Below are 23,005 nucleotides of genomic sequence, written 5' to 3' on the forward strand. Positions count from 1 at the left end.
TGAAAGTATCTGTCTTACCTGAGTGAAGGAAATAGAAGCAATACTCCAAACAACAGAATCTCATAAATGTTGGAACAGTAAAATAATAGCATAATGTTACACTGAAGGTTTCAAAATGATTATAAATTTAAAGAAAAAATCATGAAAATCACACACTTGGAGAAGTATATGCCCCCATTGTAATTATATTATGAAAGTTGGGGTAAACTTTTAAAAAATAGATTTTAAAAATCTGAAATAAGTAATTTTAGGACAAAATATAAATTTAGAATACTTTGGATATTTCTCTTTTTTGTTAAAGACAGTAAGAGAAAGCATAAAGTTAGGTGGACAGGAAACTGCAGAGGATCGTGACAGAGTAGGGTAGGGGTAAGAATTTGATAAAAAATATCATAAAAACATTTAATAAAGAGGTAAAAGAAACAAAAGATCCTTTTAATACCTAAATATTTGTGATTAGAAATGACAATATATTTAGCAGAGGTAAAATATAGGTGACTCATATTAATAATATTTGAGAAAATGTGAACAAAAGCAGGAAAATGATAATTGAAATTTTAATCTCAGAAAACTCAGAAAACTTGTAATTTGATCATCTTGTTCCATGGAAACTTGCATGGAGGATTATTAATGTATAAATGGAATTTTCAAAATTTCTAAAGAGCACAGATTGAAAACTATGTGATCACAAATTTTGAAAAGCATCATACATCCATCAGAAAGGTGACTGATACTAAATTAAAAATCATAATAAATGTATCAATTCATTCGAATGTGAAAAACATATATTGCTCTGTAGACTGTCATTAGCAATTTCCTTGAGTGGCAGAGACATGATTTGTTGTAATATTATATGTAGTTAGCTTTTTAAAGCTATCTTCTCTCACTGGGAATAAGACTTCAAAGATAAACTTACTACTTAGTTGACTTTGCTACTGGTCCCATGGAGCTTAAGTATTCAATATCTGGCCCTGCTAGTGGAAAAGATTGTGTGGCATTTATACATTTATATATTTAAATCTGTTCTTTTAGGATATATTTTGTTGTAAATTACATGTATATGTGAGAATAGATGTGTATGAGGGCAGGTCTCCATACTGCCCTAAAAGAGCATTAGATGCCCTGCAGTTAAGCATTCAGGCAGTTGTAACCACTCAATGTGGCTACAGGATGTTGAACTCCTACCTCTGCAAGATTAGCAAATATTCTTAGGCACTGAGCTATCTCATCAACAGTTGTTTTTAAATAAATCAAATATAAACTAAAATATTACTTTTATTGTAACATATTATTTTTAATTAGCACGTTGTAACAAGAGATAGAATTACCAAGAATATTTTCACTGGGTTTGGCTTGAGTACTTTACTCTCTGACAGCCTACTTGCTTCGGAAATGAGACTTCCCTGGATTTGGATGCCTGTGATAATAACTATTAACAAGCAATCTTTGCGTGTGTGTATCTTTTCCATTAATGCTGGTTATTTGATTTTAATTGAAATCTAACTGAAGCACAAGGAAGTTCCTATTCATTCTAATAGCATGTGAGATATTAGAGAGTCTAGAAAAAAATATCCAGATATTTGTCTTTCTACAGTCCTCTCATTGCAAACATGTGGTACTCCACTCTCATAGTTTTTTTTAATATATCACACAATATTTAAATATGTAGGGTTTCTTATTAAACCAGATATTTGTGTGCATAACTTACAATAAAAAGAAAGAGAAAATTCAAGTTCTGTATTACTACTTGGCCAATAGAAATTAATTTCATCAATATAATTGAGTTGGTTTTATGATAATCATTTGGCTAAAGAAACAGCCCATTTCTTGATATCATAGATTTGCTTATTAAGATATTTATGCCTAAAATAATATCTTCAGAATCATTTTAAATTATACTTTGGAGGTGAAAGATGATATTTAGTTTGATTCATAGACATAACAAGATGAGCTTAGTGTATTTGATGATTTTTACTTCATATGTAAATTCAGTTTAAAAATTGTTCATTATACATTCACTCGGTATTCAGAGCCATTGTGTTCAGAAGAAAAAGTAGTATTTCATTACAGTTTAATTTGTACAGAAATCATTTTATTTGACAGTAAAACTTTTTTTTTCAGAATTGAACCCAGTAATCATAAGAACTAAAGGAAAGAGATAAAAATAACCTGTGGATATTCCTCTACTGTGACATTTATTCTGGACAAAACATTGGAACAGCTCACAGATGTGGATAACTGTAAGTATGTTCTAATGAGCTAAGATAATTTTTTATTAATTCATAATATTACATTATATAAATTCTTCCAAAATTGAATAATAAAATTTGTTTCTTAGTTACAGAATATTGTAAACTTTTGAAATGAAAGGTGAGAGGAAAACAAGAGTATATGTATGGAAAACATTCTGACAATAAAATCACTAAATTTTAGAAAAAATAATGTAAACAAAATAAAGGACAAAATGTCAAATGTTTTCTGTCCAAATGATCATTTGCAGAAAAACATTTAGGTATAAAATTGTTTGGTTTGAGAAATTAAAATCTTTATAAAAATCATTTGAAAGAGGAGCAGGCTTTCTCTTACAAAGAATTTCAATACTATTTAGTATTAAACAGTAGCTAGAATGAAAGGCTTCTACGAGACCAGTTGTTTAAAATTGGTGAGACTTTTCATCTATAAGAATGGCCATAATGGTAGAGCCAAGTTCAATTAATGGAAGGGTCCCTCTGCCTAATTAGTTTAGCAAGTATTCTTCCCGCCAAACATCTGCTATTTAAGGACACAAAACCTTTCCCTGCCTACAGAGAAAAATAAAAGCTTGTAAACTGCCCTAAGGACTTGATGTGATCTAAAAACAATGGACTTTCCACTTATCATTGCACAGCACTTTAGTGTAATTTGGGGTTAAGGACCCTTATGCTTGGTAAAAATGTTGAATTTTAAGAGCGCCTTTATATTTGACTGTAGTCTGATCAAAATGCCTTTGATCCCGTGACTTTCACATGAAAATCAGACCTTAGGATGCAAAAAAGAGAGACAGGATTTAATAATGGAAATTTGGAAATCCCAGATAACAATGGATTATTCAGGTTTTAATATATATATATATATATGTATATATGTATATATCTTGGCTGATACTCAATTAGAGACCATCTTCAATATGACTGACTGACCTGCCTCCAGCTTAGCTGATGGCTGCAGATTTGAATGTCAAATCAAGATGTACATAAATATAATATGCATTAAGTTTCTGTTCCTATATTACCCATAAAGATCACAGAGTGGAAATAACTATCCTTTGAAGGGATGAAAGGGAAGCATGTGAAGTATGTGAATACAGTATTATTGTACGAAAATATTGAACAATAAAAATTTGACTTAATTGACATGAACCAATCTTTGCAGAAACAAATCATTTGCTTTTGAATCGCACTTGGAATAAAACTTTTGAAAGTCTGTTAATTTACAGCTGTAAATTTAGAGGTACGTTATATAATGTAGAGTTTTACTTTGGTTTGGAGTTACAATTTTTGAGCATTATGTATATAGTAATGTTTTACTTATGTTCAAGACCTGGCTGTTGGAGCTGCTTTATTATTTAAATGGGTAAGTATCATTAGGCTGTTTTTAATCTGTCCTTGAAACTTTACCTATCTACTATGAAGTGTCTATCCAGCAGAAAAACATGTACTCACAGAATAGATGAATAATTTGTTTTAAAGACAATTAATACTCACAACAAAACATATGAAATAGGTTAGTTGGCTCAAATTTGAAAAAAATTAACATGTTTTCTTAATATTATCTGTCAGGTGTTGATGTTGGTTGGTATTTGGAATCTCTACACGCATACATGGAGTATTGAGACTTTTCTACTATTCTAGAATTCACTGTATAAACCAAGCAGGTTGAGAACTCATAGACATTCACTTGCTGTATTTTCCCAAATACTGAGATGAATGCTTATACTATCATCACCTACTAGATATTTTTTAAATAAAAGTCATATGGTTTGTATTTAACAATCTGTTCCCTTATATGCAATTTCCATATCCACAGCGTATTCATTGTGATGTAAGTAAATTCAATTGTTTTTTGTAAGAAACCATATTATATTCTTATTCTAAATCAGAAATCAGAAAAATACCATTTTCCAATTCATTTTTTTTTCAATTTGCAGTCTTCTTCTATCTTCCATAGATCCTTTCATTTTCAGAAGGTGACCTGAACTGGACCTTACTGGCCAGGTAGATGCCTGAGGAATTGACTAAAGTCATTACCCAAAATAAAAATAAGTCAAGATTTTATTATTCTCTGAGACTAGTACAAGCAAAAGAGTCAACAGGAGAAGGAGATCACCAAATGTCTTTTTCTCCAATGAAACACTTATGAATGGCTACATCCAAAATGAATCACCATAAATGTTACCATCTCAAAGCCAAGGATATGCTTAACCATACTACTGACATATAGAACCAGGGCTTGTGTAAGGGAAGGAAGCAGATAATCTAGTTGTGTCAAAGAGCCTTGCTGTCCTACAGCAAAGGATGTTCAACATAAAACTCTGTTCCCCTGTAAGACTGTGTCAGTAGAAGTGTCTGAAGGTCTCTGAAAAATTCCCACATGGAATGACAAAGTGAAGGTAGACAAGGAGGTTCTTGGCTCCCCCAGGATTTTGGACCTTGACGAGGGATTCCTTCAGAGGCTATTGTGCATTTATGTACTGCTTAGAAGTCTTCCAGGCAGTAAGAAGTGCCATTCCTAAAAATGATACCCCAAGTTCTAGGGAGCACAGATTGGCCGCAGAGCTTTTTGCTCACATGGCTAGAACCCTAATTCCTGTGGGGGAAAAATATTGCACATAGGCTGTAGTATCAAATTAGACTCTATAGTGATTATCATCTTACATGCCTGTTTACTCTTTATGTTTTTAGGGAGTGAGTCCACACAAAATCTGCCATTCCTTTAGAACACTGTCATATAAACAGGTTACCACATGTGTATGAACCCTTGCTTTGTTTGGTGTAAAATTAGATTAAAAGCATAATCCATCTTCAAAGGGCCAGCTCTTTGTAAAGAATGTGTGTAAACATTAATGTAGCAAAAAGATGATAGCATTGAACATCATTTTTAAACCAACTTTGCTCGGACTGATTTCCTTTTCGCCCCAGTTCATCTGCTGCTTATGTGCTAGGTATTTTCCATTCTGTCCTTGTGAGAATAGAGATGGAGTAAGGTTAAGAGGGGTCAAGTAAACCATTTTCTGGTAAATGGTACAAAGCAGAATCAAGAGGACGTATACTTAACCAGTGCATGCACTTTACTTCTATTTAGAAACACCAGGAGGCTAAAATATGCATAAAGTATTAGGAGAAAACTGGAAAGATGTACTGGGTTGATTGGATGAGAACAATGTAAGTGGGGTCTAAACTGAGTTCACCTGGATGTGGTATGCAGGGGAGAGGCCTGGACAACAAGGTCAGGGAGGTTTAAGAAATAGGATGAGGGAAGTCAAGAGTGTTCAGGATCAAATCAGAAAGGGATTTCAGGGTAAAAAAGAAAAACAAAACATGATTTGAAAGAGCTGATTGTGTTGAAATGTATCAGTGAGAGAACAATAAGAAAAAGATGAAAGGAAGAACTTAGCACAATATTTCACACTGAGTATGTGACAGCCACCCTCCCAAAAAAAACCCTTGTATTATATAGTACAACAACTACAAACACAGGTTTCATGTATTTAAGTGTCTGAAGACAAAATAGATATTGGCTTTGAGATCAACTGTGCTGCGAGATAGTTATATAATTTGTCAAAACAATTTCTGATCGCTACAACTTCCCTCTTCTTAAAATGTAAATAAAATCTCTATTAATCTAAAAGAGTCATTAGAAATATTAATTAATTCAATATATGTAAAGTGGTTTGCATATAATTATATTTATTTTTTAATTTTTTATTCTTTAACCATTTTTACATGGTTATCCCCTTCCCTCTCTACCCTCTGACTATACCACATCCAAATCCAACACTTCCTTCCACCACCCAACTCTCAGGAGGATGTCCCCACCACCCCACCCAAACCCCAACAGATCTTCCCACTCCTTGGGGCCCCAAGTCTCTCAAAGGTTAGGTGAGTCTTTTCTGACTGAGTCCAGACACAGCAGTCCTCTGCTGTATACAAGTTGGGGGCCTTATATCAGGTGGTGTATGCTGCCTGGTTAGTGACTCGTGTCTGAGAGATAGTGGTGACAGGGGAAGGTTAGCTGACACTGCTGGTCTTGCTATGGGGTCCGCCCTCCTCCTCAGCTTCTTGCTGCTTTTTACTAATTCAACCACAGGCATCACCATTCTTTCCATTGGTTGGGTGTAGATATCTGCATCTGACTCTTTCGGTGGCTTTTGGCCTTTTCCAGGGGAGTCATGATAGGTCCCTTTTTGTGAGTGCTCCACAGCCTCAATAATAGTGGAGACCTTGGGGCCTCCTCTTGAGCTGGATCTCAATTTGGGCCTGTAACTGTACCTCTTTTTCCTCAGACTAGTCTCAATTATTTTTCCTGCAGTTCTTTCAGACTGGACCAATTCTGAGTGAGTTTTTGACTGTGGGGTGGAAAAACCATTACTCCACTTAATGCCTTGTCGTTTTACTGGAGGTGGACTCTACAAGTTCCCTCTCTCCACTGTAGGGTATTTCATCTAAGATCCCTCGCTTTGAGTCCTGAGACTCTCTCACTCTTTAGGTCTCTGCTACATTCTAGAGGGCCCCCTGAATCCTACCTCCTGAGGTGGACTGTTTAGATTCTTCCTGCTGCCCTCAGGGCTTCAGTCCATTTGCCCAACCTAATACCTGATTATGTTCTTCTCTTCCTCTCCATGACTCCTTTCCCACCCAGGGCCCTCCCTCCCTCACCCCTTCTGTGATTGCTTTCTTCTTCCTGACAAGAGGGCTTAAGGCATCCTCACTTGGGCCCTTCAGCTTCTTAGTCTTCTTGAGTTCTGAAGATTGTATTCTGGGAATTCTGTATATTTTTTGGCTAATATCCATTTATTAGTGAATACATGCCATGCATATTCTTTTGAGTCTGAGTTCCATCACTCAGGATGATATTTTCTAGTTCCATCCATTTGCCTGCAAAACTCAGGATGTCTTTGTTATTAATAGCTGAATAGTATTCCATTATGTAAATGAACCATACTTTCTGTATTCTTTCTTCTGTCCTGAGACATCTGGGTTATTTCCAGCTTCTGGCTGTAACAAATAAGGCTGCTATGAACATAGTGGAACATGAGTCCCTGTGGCATGTTGGGGCATCTTTTGGGTATATGCCCAAGAGTAGTATAGGTTGATTTTCAGGTAGATCTATTTCCATTTTTCTGAAGAAACTCCAATAGATTTCCAGAGTGGTTGCACCAGTTTGCATTGCCACCAACAATGGAGGGGTATTCCTCTTTCTCCACATCCTCATCAACCTGTGCTGTCACCTGAGTTTTTATCTTAACCATTTTGATTGGTGTATCGCAGAATCTCAGGGTGATTTTGATTTGATTTTTCCTAATGACTAAGGACTTTGAACATTTCTTTAGGTGTTTCTCAGACATTAAAGATTCTTCTCTTTTGAACTCTCTGTTTAGTTCGTTCCCCCCCCCTGCCTTTTTTATTGGTTGTTTGGTTACTTGGTGATCAACTGCTTGAGTTCTTTAAATAACTGGATATTAGCTCTCTATTGGACTTGGCGTTAGTTAAGATATTTTCCCAATCTGTAGGTTGCCAATTTCTCCTATTGGGTATGTCCTTTGTCTTGCAGAAGTTTTCCAGTTTCATGAGGTCCCATTTATCAATTCTTGATCTTAGAGCCTGAGACATTGGATTTCTGTTTAGAAAACTTCCTCGTGTGTCAATGAGTTCAAGGCTCTTTCCCACCTTCTCTTCTTTTTTTTTTTTTTGACAGAAACATCATGATCGTTCTTTAATGACAAATTTCAGCAAAATACTATATACATATACTGTTCACTTAAAAATAAGGCATTGACATTTGACATTGATGCACCTATCCATTTACCTCACTCTTTTGGTTCACTTATTAAAATGTGTTTTAGTGTGTATAGTAGGAGATAATTCATTTTTTTTGTTTTTAAAGATTTATTTATTTATTTATCCACCTTCTCTTCTATTAGATTCAGTATGCCTGGTTTAATTTGAGGTCCTTGATCCACTTGGACTTTGTACAAAGTGACAAATATGGGTCTATTTTGGTTGTTTTTATTTTAATTTTTTTGCCATTGTATATCTTTGGCTTCTTTGTCAAAAATCAAGTGTTCATAAGTGTGTGGTTTTATTTCTGGGTCTTCAATTCTATTCCATTGATCAACATGTGTCTCTCTGTACCAATACCATGCAATATTTATCACTATTTCTCTGTAGTATAGCTTGAGGTCAGGGATGGTGATTCCCCCAGATATCCTTTTATTGTTAAGAATTGTATTCACTATCTGAATTTTTTACTTTTTCAGGTGAATTTGAGGATTGCTCTTTCCATGTCTTTGAAAAATTGGGTTGGGAGTTTCATGGGGATTGTTTTGAATCTGTAGATTGCTTTTGGTAGGATGTCCATTTTTACTTTATTAGTTCTGTCAATACATGAGCATGGGAGATCTCTCCATTTTCTGAGTCTTTGATTTCTTTCTTATAATTTTGAGTTAGAGGAGTCTCATCAATGAAAAATATTAGACAAAATACATCATCTAATATTGGGATATGGATGGAATTCTTTTTTAATATTTGTATTGGTTATTTTATTTACATTTCAAACATTATCCCCCTTCCCTGTTTTACTTTGGCAAATCCTCATCCCATTCCCTCTTCCCCTGCTTGTATAACGGGCTCCGGTGCTCCCATACCCACCCACCCTCTTCTGTCTCATTGCTCTAGTGCTTCCATATGCTGGGGCATCTAACCTTCATAGGGCCAAGTGTCTCCCCTCCTATTGGTGCCAGAGAAGGCCATCCTCTTCTACATAGGCACCTGGTGCCATGGGTCCCTCCATGTGCAGTCTTTGGTTGGTGGTTTAGTCCCTGAAAGCTCTGGGTAGTCTGGTTGGTTGATAGTGTCATTCTTCCTATGTGGTGGCAAACCTCCTCAGCTCATGGAGGGAATGTGGATAGGACTTTAGAAAAGTCTGTGACTATGATAGGGGAGATGATGCTTTTACTCTTTCCATGACTTTCACAATTATTCCATTTTATGAAATGAACAAAAATAAATATGGAAAGCTGGAACCCATTTTTATGAAAGCTAAAATAGACAATGAGGTAATTCTAAGTCTCTTGGAAATGAGACTTAGAAATGAGTCTCTCTTTAGCTAGAGAACTATGAACATATGCAAAAATACAGGGATACTTAGAGTCCTTTGAGATAGGTGTTGTCTAATGTAGTTTGCTCTGGTAAGTGAGCTGGGGATCTAGTATTAAGCAAATATAAAATTTGATGAAGGATCTTTTTTTAACCAAAAGAATAAACCTCATATTGCTCTTTGTATGATAGAAAACTCCCTAAGCCATATAAAATACAAAGACTTGTGGGTCTATTAATAACCTTTCCTGAGCTGTCTCAAATAAAAGCAAATTCAGTTTAATTTAATTATCTATTCCTGAAAATGCCATATATGTGTATATAACACATATTAATCATGACTACCTAAAATTTCCTCCCTTCAATTTCTTTGAACTTACCCAACACATCTTCTTCCCATTCATGACTTCTTTTTTAATGCATTGATTCCTTTTAATGTTGGGCATACAATATTAATAACTATGAAGATTAAATAGAGATTATTAAGCAAGTAGATATAGTAGTTGTCTAAATGACATTCACATTTTAAAACTTTTCATAGGGATCTATATATACATTTATATGCTCAAACTAAGAAGTTACAGTATATACACAGATGATTACTCAAGAAATTTGTGTTACCAAATCAATTTAATTACTTTCTAGATTAATTATTTAAACATACCAGAAGAAATAAAATCAGATTACTTTTCTGTGACTCTCAATTTTACATATTATCTTCAGAGTAGACATCTCACAAAATTAGATATAACTAAAAGAAATTTGCAGACAGCTTGAAAGATACTTGTTAACCGAGGAAGTGAAAGTTTAGTGCTAAAGGAAGAGAGCAAACGTTCTTATGTGTACTTAATAAATGGACATTTTCTCACAGGGTAGAATGTATATTCTGTGTGTATCTTTAAGGTTTCTATATGCAATCCCATCACTTGTTTCTAAATGAAAACCATCCTGTGCTTACTTTCATTTAAGTAGAACCACTCTCTTGATGATTCTGTGTTAAATTAGCCCAGTTTCCTGTTCCTTTACAAGTCAAAAACCACAACTAATCTCAGATATATTGAACAGAAGCTACACTTAAGGGAGGAAATCATCAAATCTAAGAATGTCAGATCCTAAAATTTCTTCTATTTCTGTTCAATGATATTCATAATAAATCATGAGCTTGTTTGTAAACCAACATCAGTTATTCTGATAATTATATATAGTGTTCATTCAACTATGAGTTTTCTCCCCTGCATTCAAAAGTTTTCTCCATTTGCAAAAGTTGGCAGTATATGAACAATTCATACAGCTTATTATAGTCTTATTTAAGGAATGACCAGTGTGGAGTAATGGTTTTCAAATTTAAATAGGATAAGTTTAATCACCTGCAGTGGTATTATTTTCAGGAGAATAAAAACACCTTAGTGGCACCTTTTTGCTTCTAGACTTCCAGGAAGCTCCTACGATTAGGTTAGAAGAAAGAGCATCATATTCCTACATTATAAGTTTCTGTCTCTACCACAGAATTATTACTGGATTTTTCTCTTTCTAAGTGATGTCCTTTCACAGTGGATTTATTTGTTTGCTAGCTTGATTTTTTATTTTGTTTTGTTTTGCTTTATTTTGATTGGGTGGTTGATTGGTTTTGTTTAGTTTTGTTTTTGTTTTCCTAGTCTTCGAAGGTCATAATATATTCTTTTAAAAAGGGGTTAAAAGTGAATAAACAGTTATTCTCTATATTTAAGGAAGTCTTATCAGAGTGATATTAAGGGAAATTGTCCAATATACAATCTTTTGGGTGGTAAAAGTATGATCGATATTCATTTGCTACTTTCAGTGGGAACACGGTTTTACTGTGAAGCTTCAAGTAAGCACACAAGCTGTAGAGATACTAAAACATGCTACCTCAAATAATGATCATTTCTTTTGTCAAAGAAGCATGATCAGAACTTATGAGTCACTGTTAAGTATAAGTGTAGTGTGAAGGAAAAGGGAAAAATACATTAGGAGCGGTTTTGCCAATTTGTATAATTTTTCAGTTAAGCAGTCATAAATCAAGGAATATTGTATTTTTTTGAGGCTCATTAAAGAGACATTACACATCAGAATAGTGAAACCGTAAGCATAATGAAATGATGAATGCCTGTGACTATCCGTATGGAAATGATGTGAGAAAAGATTCAGGGTGTTCCAAAGGAGAATAGCAATCTCTCTGACAGTTCCCTATAGGTACAGTTGCTGGATGCTAGTGACAGATGTTAAGTGCAAACCTCTTCACTGGCATGCACTTATTAGCACTTTGTGGAAACTTGCAGTATAAAATAAGAAGAAAAACAGGCTACAGAATTTTTCTTGGAAGAGTTGTTCAACCAGGTGTGACATTATTTTTGTTTGTTTTCTTATTAATCATTTTATTTATTTTTATTTCAAATGTTATTTCTTTTCCTGGCCTCCCCTTTACTAACCCCCAACTCCAACACCCTCCCATTTGCCTTAAAAGAGTGATCCCCTACCCACCCACTCACTTCAGTCTCACCCCTCTAGCAATCCCCTTCTCTGGGAAATCAAGCCCTGACAGGACAAAGCACCTCCCATTCCACTGATGCCAATGAAGCAGTCCTCTTCTATATATGTAGTAGGAACCACGACCAGTCTATGTATAGTCTTGGTTGCTTGCATATCCTTTTGTGTCTAAGTTGTCTCACTCAGAATGATACTTTCTAGTTCCACCCATTAGCCTGCAAAATTCATGATGTCCTTGTTTTTCATAGCTGAAGAGTATTCTGTTGTGTAAATGAACCACATTTCTTCTTTTGTGGCACATCGAGATTGTGTCTAGCTTCTGGCTATTACAAATAAGCCATCTATGAACTTAGTGAAGCACTCGTCTTTGCAGTATGGTGGAGCATCATTTTGGGTATATGCCCAGGATAAGTAGAGCTGGTATTTCAAGTAAAACTATTTCCAGTTTTCTGAGAAACCACAAAATTGGTTTCAAGAGTGATTGTACAAGTTTGTACTCCCACGAGCAATGGAGGGGTGTTCTCCTTTCTCCACTTCCTCCATGGTACGTGCTTTTTTGATCTTAGGCATTCTGATTGGTGTAAGGTAGATGCTCAGGGTCATTTTAATTTGCATCTCTGTGATAACTAAGGATGTTTAGTATTTCTTTAAGTCTTCTTGGCCATTTGAGAGTCCTCTATAGAGGATTTTGTACTCCATTAATACTATTTGTACCTCTGCTGTTTTGTCCTATTGACATTGTCCTTTGCCTTACAGAACCCTTTCAGCTTTAAGAGGTCCCATTTATCAATGTTTTTTGTAGTGCCTGAGACATTAGTGCTCTGTTCAGGAAATTTCCTCATGTGCCAATGTGATCTGGGCTATTTTTCACTTTCTCGTCTATAAAACTCAGTGAATCCAGTTTTTGTTGAGGTCATTGATCCACTTGGACCTGACCTGTGCAGAGTAATAAGTGTGGATCAGTTTTCATTCTTTTACATACAGACTGCCAATGAGACCAGCACCATTTGTGAAAGATACTTTCTTTTTCTCACTGTATGGTTTTGTATCCTTTGGCAAAAATCGAGTATCCATACTTTTGTCACTGTATTTCTGGGTCTTGAATTCTATTCCATTGACCAAACTTTTTTTTCTGTATTAACCCCATTTACCCATATTTTAAAATCACCATTGCTCTGTAGTACAGATTGGGTTCAGGGTTGGTGATTCATCCAGAAGTTCTTTTACCGCTCAGAATTGTTTTGGCTATCCTGAGTTTTTTTGTTTTTTCATATGAAGGTGAAAATTGCTCTTTATAAGTCTGTAAAAATTGTTTTGGAATTTTGATGAGAATCACATTCAATCTATAGACTGCTTTTGGTAGCATGGCCACTTTTGCTATGTTAATCCAATTGATCCATGAGCATGAGAGATATTTCCAACTTTTGAGGTCTTCTTCAAATTCTTTCTTCAGACTGGCAGGTTTTGTTATACAAGTCATTCACTTGTTTGGTTAGATTTACGTCAAGATATTTCATATTACTTGTGACTATTGTGAAGGGTTCTTTCCCCAATTTCTTTTTCAACCTGATATTAAATCAGAAGGAGGGCTTCTGATTTTTTTCAGTTAATGTAATATTCAGCCATTTTTCTGAAGTTGTTCTTAGCTATAGGAATTTGCTGGTAGAATTTTGGGAGTTGCTTATGTATACTCTCATATTATCCTTATCTTCTTGCTTTCCAATCTGTATCCCCTTGGTTTCCTTTTATTGTCTTATTCTTCTAGCTACACCTTTAATTATTAAATTAAATAGTAGAGAGGGGGCAGCATTATCTTGTCCATGATCTTACTGGAATCGGATCTAGTTTTTCTCCATTTAATTTAACATTGGCTCTTGGTTTGATATATATTTTTTATTATGTTTAGGTATGTGCCTTGAATTCCTGATCTCTTAAAATCTTTTAACATGAAAGGGTGTTGGATTTTTGTCTAAGGCTTTTTTAGCATCTAATCAGATGATCATGTGATTTTTTTCTTTGAGTTTGTTTATATAGTGGATTAAGTTGACTAATTTTGTACATTGAATGATTCCTGCATCCCTATGTTAAAGCCTACTTGATTGTGGTAAATAATGACTTTATATGTTCTTGGATTCAGTTTGCCATAATTTTATTGAGTATTTTTGTCTCAATGTTCATAAGCGAAATTGATCTGAAGTTTGCTTTTGTTGCTGAGTGATGTTTTGTGGTTTAGGTATTAGGGTAACTGTGGTCTCATCGAATGTCTTCCTGAGGTTTATATACTGTGGAATAGTTTGAGGAGTATTAGATTAGGTCTTTGAAGGTCTGGTAGAATTCTGGACTAAAACTTTCTGGCTTTGGGTTCTTTTTGATTGGGAGGGTTTGCTATTTCCTTAGCAGCTACAGGACTGTTTTAGATAGTTTAGCTGATCTTAATCTAACTTTGGTAGATTGTATCTGTCTAGAAAATCATCCATTTCATCTAAATTTTCCAATTTTGTAAAGAACAGACTTTTGAAGTAAGATCTGGTGAGTGTGTGTGTTTGTGTGTGTGTGTGTGTGTGTGTGTGGGCGTGTGTGCATCTGTGTGTTCCCTCAGTTTCTATTATGACTTCATTTTTATTTCTGATTTTGTTAATTTGCATACTGCTTCTGTGCCTTTTAGTTAATTAAGCTAAGGGCTTATCAGTCTTATTGATTTTCTCTAAGAATCAGCTCTTGAATTTGTTGATTCTTTGTATTGTACTCTTTGTTCTAATCGGTTGATTTCAGCCCTGAGTTTGACTATTTCTTGCCTTCTACTCCTCTTGGGTGTGTTTGCTTTGCTTTGCTCTGGAGCTTTCTGGTGTGCCTTAAATTACTAGTATGATGTTTTTTTAAGTATCTTTATAAAGGCATTTAGTGCTATGAATTTTCTTCTTAACACTGCTTTCATAATGTCCCATAAGTTTGGGGTTGTTATGCCTTCAATTTCCTTGAATTCTAGAAACTCTTTCATTTCTTTATTTCTTTCCTGACTAAGTTATCACTGAATAGAGAGTTGTTCTGCTTACATGACTATGTAGGCTTTCTGTTGTTTCTGGTGTTTTTGATCTCATAAAATTTAAGAATTCAAAGAGGTATTTCAATCTGTTTTATCTGGTGAGGACTGTTTTATTTCTGATTATATGGTCAATTTTAGAGAAAGTTGAGTGAGGTGCTGAGAAGAAGGTATATTTTGGGGGGTGAGAAATGTTCTACAGACATCAGTTAAAACCTTTGGTTCATAGCTTTTGTTAATTTCATTGTGTTTCTGTTTTGTTTATTTTTTGATGACCTATATATTGATGAGAGTGGAATGCTGCAATTTCCCCCTATTATTATGTGAGGAATGATGTGTATTTTGAGCTTTAATAAAGTTTGTTTGACAAATAAGGATGCCCTTGCATTTGGGGCATAGATGTTCAGAATTGAGGCTTCATCTTTTTTCTTTGGATTTTTTTCTTTGATGTGTATGACATGTCCTTCCACATCTCTTGATTACTTCTTGTTGAAAGTCTATTTTATTAGATATAAGAATTGCTATGCTAGCTTGTTTCTTGCGACCATTTGCTTGGAAAATTTTTTCCAGACTTTTACTCTGAGGCAGTGTCTATATTTGTTGCCCAAGATGTGTTTCTTATATACAGCAGAATTATTTTGTTGTTGGAGTGGTACTATATATGCGTGATTCTCTTCTTTTGGATTTGACATGAGATGATTAATTTCTTTATATTAATAAAATATAAAACCAATTTTTGAATATATTTTGAAAATTTACATCTTAAACATATTTGAAAGTATCTTTGCAAGAATAATCAGAATTTTAAATATTTCAAAGTGGTACACTATATTTTTTCTTGTCATATGTTTATTGATTACTATTTGTCTAGATAATTTCATGGATTCATTTTTATTATGTCATATTCTAATCATTAAATTATCACAAAGATAGGTGATATTTATTACAACTAATGAATTATCATTGATTCTGTGACACAATAAACATTTCCTGAAGAGTTTCTATGACATCTTTGTTACCATATCATGTATTGTTCTGATCTGCCTAAAAAGAAAGCACAAGCAAGACACTAAAAGTTTCATTTTACACAGAAAATCTATGTATATGATATTAACTCAACTGGTTTTATCACTGTCTTCTTAGTCTACAATCATTGTTTATTTCTAGTATCACAATCCTGCATCCATTTTTCTAAGCCTACATTACAGTGTATTAAGGGATTTTTCTTTATTGGATATTTTGTTCCATAGAATAGAGAAGGACTTTCCATTTAAAAAACAGTTAAAAGACAGATTAATATTCTTTTGGGACAATTAGGTTCAGGACAATATTTGCACTATTATATATATATATACACACATATATATATACACATATATATATGTATGTATGTATAACCTCAAAAACTTTCCTTAATTCCAAACACATTGCCTTATTGATTCCTCATTTAGTTCTGTGATAATATATAAATATCACCAATATATCATTAATTACCAACTGAACCAAATGATTTGCTGGTAGTTTTAAAATGATATAATTCATGGTTATTTCTGAATTATAATTTGTAGGTTAAAATATATGATTATACATGTATTTTAAGCTTACATGTTTATATATTAATGAACTTCCAATTTGTTAATCAGAATCTTAGAAGTTCTTTGTACCTGAGCTAGTTAAGAAGCCTCTGAAATCACTGTTACAAGTTTACATGGAGACAGGTGAGCATCTTGAAATGGCATTGCAAAATGTAGTAGCTGAATAATCAAATATTATGTTGGCTAATTCAAACTTGTACTTTGAATCGCATAGCAATAGCAGAAATAATAGAAGGAGGCTCTTTTGGCACAGGTGAGAAATGGTGCCTTACTTGCTGAGAGTATAAATCACTTGCCCAAAGTCACTTAACTCTCAATCCATGGCTATAAACAGGACTTCCAACTCATAATCCGGAGCTATTTGCTCTGCTCTAATAACAAAGTAGAAACTTTCCCTGTAGGTTTTCCTGGCAAAGTCCATTGAAAATTTCAAAAGACTAATAGCACGAAGAAAAGATGTGCCTACCACAGCAGTGCTTAAAGAGACCCCTGCCTGTTATAGTCACTGAGTTTTGCTTGTCTTGTGTCCCAATTTACTTAGGCCTCCGTTAAAGAATTACAGTGAGGTGCCATTTCCCTTATTCATTACATTTTACCCTACTTTATACTTCATATTTTCTTAGAATTTCTAACAGGATGCTTCCTGTCATATAAAGCCAGATATGTGTGATTATTTATTCTCGATAAAATATTGTCTTACTGTGCTCAATGTGAATCACTCTACCTGGTACTTAATAAGATGCGAGCATTTCTATGTCCTCATACAGTACTTACTAATCAGAATGTTGACATGAAATGTAAAATTGATTCACTTTTTAAAAAACAAACTATAACAGTTTTTAAAAGCATAGACCACCACCAGATCTGCCTTACTGTCCCCTCTTCTCCTCTTTCTAAATTTTTATCTAGCTGATTAATACAACAGAGCACTTCAGCTTTGGTGAAATACACTTATTCAATTCCGCTGAAGATTATAGGTTTCAAATAATAAAATTGGATTTTATTGAAGATTGAAGTGTGTAAATAGAACATTTGATTGAATTTAATAAAATGGTATCCTGCTGGTAGAGGCGAGTCATTTCCTCTAGTTTTAAGTCAATTACAAAGACAAGAAGCTATATGAAAAAATTTGAATAGAATTTTTTCTAGAGGAGAAAAACTACATTGAAATAGAATTAAACAGAACAACATCTACTGTGTTTTAATAAAAACTGTAGCTAATTTACATGTATTTAGACATCCATTAGATATATTTTTCTGCCCTGTTTGCAGCTGTATAACAAATCACCACAGAGAGACACACAAGAAAAAAACGGAAAGCTACACATAAGTTTGTGTTTTCCTATGATTATAAAGAACTTTATATTAATACTCATTCTGTAAGTATTACACATTTTTCCCTTGAGAGTAGATTTGTTTCTCTCTCATACATGACACCCTGACCACAGTTTCTTCTCCATCCCCATATCCTAGCTCCCGAATACTTTCACTCATCCATTCTCCTCCTGTATCCCTTCAGAAAGGAGCAGACCTTCAAGAGTTTTCCAACAGCTGGATATAATAAAAAAAAAGATAAAAGCGATGAGGCAAAAGCCCTCACACAGAAGCAATACAAGGCAACTCAAAAAAAGGAATAGAATCTCAATAACAGGCAAGAGAGTCATATATACCTGCTCCTGTATTTAGACGTTCAAAAATAAAATCCCAGCAAACTTCCATAATGTATTTGCATAGGACCTGGTGCAGACACATGCAGACTCCATAGTTGACTGCTTCAGTAACTATGACTCCATAGGAGACTGGTTTAGTTGATCCAGTGCACCAGTCTGATTTCTACTATCTTCCTCACAGCTCAGGAAATCCCACAGTTTTATTTTAAATGAAACAAATGAAATCATAGACAAGATTTAGCAATGCATGATAACTTATGTTTCATAAACACTTGTTTTCCTTATTAAATTTTAATGGTCCATAAAAAGAAAAACAGGGGCTTTTTCTTTCTCCTCTCCAAAGAGTAGTGAAATTTAAACTTACAAAAAATAATACAGTTGTTAAAATATGCCAGAGAAATCACACGTATTTATAAGAAATACAATACTCTTACTAACAACATTTTCTTAGTGTGAGTTACTATTTCTATGATGCAATGTCATGACCAAAAGCAAGTTATGAAGCAAAGGGTTTATTGGGCTTCTGCTTCCATATAACTTGTTATCACTAAAGGAACTCAGGATGAAACTCAAACAGGAAGGGAATCTAGGAAGGAGTTGATGCCGTAGTTGTTGATGTGTAGTTGATGGAGTGGAGGGTGCTGTTTATTGGCGTGCCCATCACGGCTTGCTCTACCAGCTTTCTTTTCTTTTCTCCCTATTCTTTTCTTTCTATTTAATTACTTTACATCTAGATTGCTGTCCTCCCTATCATGGTCCTTTTGTCTCCTTTTCCTCTGAAAGATTCGAGACTCCCCTTGTTATACCTCCACCCTGGCATATCAGGTCTCTGTAAAGCTAGATGCTTCTCCCACTGAGGCCAGGCAAGACAGGTAGTGGAGTTAGGGAAACAAATTTCACAGACAGGGAGCAGCATTATGGATAGCCCTTGCTCCAGTTGTTTGGAACATGAAGAGCAAGCTCCATATGTGCAGAGGGTCTACATCCAGTCTGTGTATAGTCTTTGGTTGGTGCTTCAGTCTCTGAGAGCCCCCATAGATCCAGGTTAGTTCACTCTGTTGTCTTCCCATAGAGTCCTTATCCCCTTTAGACCTGGGATCCTTCCTCCTGTTATTCTGTAAGAGTCGTCAAGCTCCAACCATTGCTTGGCTGTGGGTCTCTGCACAGCCATGCTGGCTCCTGTCTGCATACATAACAAACCATTATCAGTAGTGTAAGGGATTGGTCCTTGACCATGAGATGGCTCGCTAGTTGGGCTGGTTATTGGTTGGTCACTCTATCATTCTATGTTCCATCCCTGACCCTGCATTTCTTATAGGCAGAATAAATTGTGGGTAGAACTGTTGTAAGTAGGTTGGTGTCCCCATCACTCCACTGGGATTTCTGTCTGACTACAGGAGATGACCTCATCAGGTTTTGTATCCCCACTTCTATGAGTCTCAGATAAGACAGCCCCCATTGATTCTTGAGATCCTCTCCTATTGCAGGTCCCTGACTAGTCCCAAGATGCCCCCATCTCTCCAATTCGGATTTTTGTTCATTCTCATGATCACATGACCATCTCTCCTGTCTCTCCCAACTCCTGATTCTGAACCACCCTATTGCGCTCCCCATGCCCACTCCCACCTACTTCCTTCCTTCCATCCCTCTTAGCCTACCTTTTTATATAAGCCAGGACCACACACCTAAGGTTGAACCTGACCACAATGAGCTGTCTTGAACACCAATTGAGCAAATGCCCTCAGGCTTGCCTACATCCCTATCTTGTGAAGGCATTTTCCTTAATTTTTGGTTGTTGTTGTTGTTGTTGTTGTTGTTGTTGTTGTTGTTGTTGTTTTGTATTGTTTTGAGTTTTGAGACAGAGTTGCTCTGCATAACCACTCTAGATTTCCTAGAACTGGATTTGTAAACCAAGTTGTGCTTGAACACACAGAGTTTTACCTGCTTCTGTGAAGTCAGTTTCTTAATTGAGTCTCCTTCGGCTCATATGAGCTTGAGAAAAGTTAATGAACTATCCAGGATACACATAGTGTGTGTGTGTGTGTGTGTGTGTGTGTGTGTGTGTATACATATATACATATATATATATACATATATATATACATATATATGAGGGTATGGAGGGAGAAAAGGGAATGAAGATGTAATATAATTATATTATTAAAAAGGGGAATAACAAAATATGGGTATTTTTAAAGAGAGCATTCATTTGGAAGCAGTGGGATGGAGAGGTGGTTCTGTGGTTAACAATGAAAGCCATTCTTCACGTTGACCTGCATTCTGTTTTAGCATATATGAAACAAAACTAACTGCCTCCTTCAACAGCAGCCACAGGACCCATACATGTAAAGCAATCATAGATTTAGATGCACATAAATAGAAAAAAAATAAATTAGAAAAGAGCTCCAAAAACAAGAAAAAATGGCACCAAAGATGAGCTTGAGCTTAGGACTCATCAAAACAAGTGTAGGACAGGAGCTGAAGGTTTTTATACAGACGAGCATTAAATTGAACAAACTGATAATAAATGGCCCCGAGGGATATAAATTATCGCGTAGCCCAATATAATACTTAGATGGCTCAGGATATATTACGTGCTTTATTTGAGGTCACTCCAAGCAAAATTCACAGTATGAATATATTAGTTGTTCCATTTCAATTATTTAGTACCATTTTCAAAGAAAGTGTAGGAAAACATTTAAAGAAAGATATCTCACTAAATAACACACACACACACACACACACTTAAACAGCTTTCTGTTGTTTTTAATGATCTTGGGACACATAGAAAGAAAGAAAGGAAGGAAGAAAGAAAGAAAGAAAGAAAGACAGACAGACAGACAGACAGACAGAAAGAAAGAAAGAAAGGAAGAAAGAAGAGTGAATGGAGGGAGGGAGGGAGGAAGGAAAGAAGGAAGGAAAGAATAGCACAAAAGGAAGAGGAAGTTTTTGTAATTTATTGTTCATTTGATATTTTCTTTATATTTCAAATGTTATCCCCTTTCCTAGTTTTCCCTCTAGAAAACTCCTATAACACCCCTCCCCCTGCTTTTATGAGGATGCTCCCCCACCCTCCCACCCACTCCCTCTTGCCCTGCCATTCCCCTCCAGAAGGGCATCTAGCCTTCACAGGACCAAAGGCCTCCCCTCCGGTTGATGCCCAACAAGGTCATCCTTTGCTACATATGCAGCTAGAGCCATAGGTCCCTCTATGTGTACTCCTTGGTTGGTAAGCTCTGGAGGGGGGTCTGGTTAGTTAATATTGTTGCTCTTCCTATGTTCTTCCTTCAGCTCCTTCAATCCTTTCTCTAACTCCTCCATTGGGGACTCAGTGCTCAGTCCAATGTTTAGCTGCAAGCATCTGCCTCTGAATTTTTCAGGCTCTCACAGAATCTCTCAAGATACAGCAATATCAGGCTCCAGTCCACAAGCACTTCTTGGCATCTGTAATAGTGTCTGGGTTTAGTGACTGTATGTGATATGTGTCCCCAGAACAAGTGGAAAAAATATAGCATTCCAGGTCAGGAGAGAAGGCTCAGCAGTTTGAGTACTGGCCGCTCTTCCAGAGTTTCTGAGTTCAATTCCCAGCAACCACATGGTGGCTCACAACCATCTGTAATAAGATATGACGCCCTTTTCTGGTGTGTCTGAAGACAGTGACAATGTACTCATATACATAAAATAAAACATTATTTTTTTTTACAAAAATTAGCTTTCCAAATTTATGGTCTCAATATGCAGGTAATAAAAGTTTAGAAATTAATATCTGAAAAGGAAGTAACAGAGTAAGATAAGTAGATGACTTAATGATGAGATGCGATGAGTAGATGAGAAAATGCATTCAGTCCACTTGCCTTCATAAATGATCTATTTGTATATGACCATCAGTCATGGTTTGAAGGCAATCGTAACATATAGTATTTGAGAACTAAGAGTTTGATGGTGTAACTGATGTAGGAAGAAGAAAGATTACCGAGAAAAAGAAAAGTACAGGTTGGAGACTCCATAGTCTAAAAAAGATCTAGAGTATTTCACCAACACATGAGTTGCGAGACAAATGGGTTCCAAAAGATTACCATATGCCTTTTTGAGATTATAATATAATTACTTCATTCTTCCTTTCCCCTTTCTCCCTACAGCTCTCCTTTCATATTTCCATTTGCTTTTAAATTCATAGCCTCTTTTTTATTAACTGTTTTTCTATATGTGCATTTTGATCAGGCATTTTTGAGGTTTGTGGTTTGAGGAAAACCACAAGGAACAAATGAAGAGAAATATCTTCATATAAAACAATGGCGAGTTCTGTAAGTATTGAAACAAAATTACTACTGAGGATAACATTGTAAGGAAGAAGTATGAAGTAATATCAATCTAGTTTCGGGTATTATGAAAAAATAGTATCAGAACTTCTCATAATTTAGAGAAAGCTTTAACTAAATTACAAATAACATTTGTGAATTGTAGAAATAAATAGAAAATGCTGTTCTTAGATACATGCTGAAGATAGTATTAATTTCAACTCATTTAAGGTTTCATTAATACATTCCACAATAGTATCATTTGACCAAGAGAAAGATAAGAATAACAAAAATACCAATAATTTTAGTACTTTGTCAGTATTCAGAAGACCAGCATACGCTTGTCTTTTTCAGTTCTCAAAATTATTTGAGGTAAAACAAATTATTTTTCTTATATGATTAACTTTACATGCATAAGCCTTATTCATGCCTGATATGAATATTAATTTTATCAAATGAAAAAATAAAATGATAAGCCAAATCCTCTTTTTACCAGTTAATATACTGAAAGTAAAGTCAGACTTCACCTATGGGTCACATCACC

General features: G+C 35.1%; 1 protein-coding gene and 1 long non-coding RNA gene across 1 annotated transcript in view; both read left to right on the forward strand.

Moving 5' to 3' along the window:
- Positions 1–23,005, forward strand: part of Erich1 (glutamate-rich 1) — a gene marked incomplete at its 5' end in the record, with an annotated part of 52,793,804 nt that overhangs the window by 18,589,931 nt on the left and 34,180,868 nt on the right.
- The window catches only part of LOC148000548 (uncharacterized), a 125,846-nt gene that overhangs the window by 90,347 nt on the left and 12,494 nt on the right, over positions 1–23,005 (forward strand). Inside the window, exon 2 of the long non-coding RNA XR_015639890.1 lies at positions 2,122–2,240. This is a non-coding gene — a long non-coding RNA (uncharacterized LOC148000548). The remainder of the gene's footprint in view (positions 1–2,121; positions 2,241–23,005) is intronic.

The sequence above is a fragment of the Rattus norvegicus genome, chromosome 16, assembly GCF_021556685.1.
Source record: "Rattus norvegicus strain SHRSP/BbbUtx chromosome 16, alternate assembly SHRSP_T2T, whole genome shotgun sequence".
Lineage (NCBI taxonomy): Eukaryota > Metazoa > Chordata > Mammalia > Rodentia > Muridae > Rattus > Rattus norvegicus.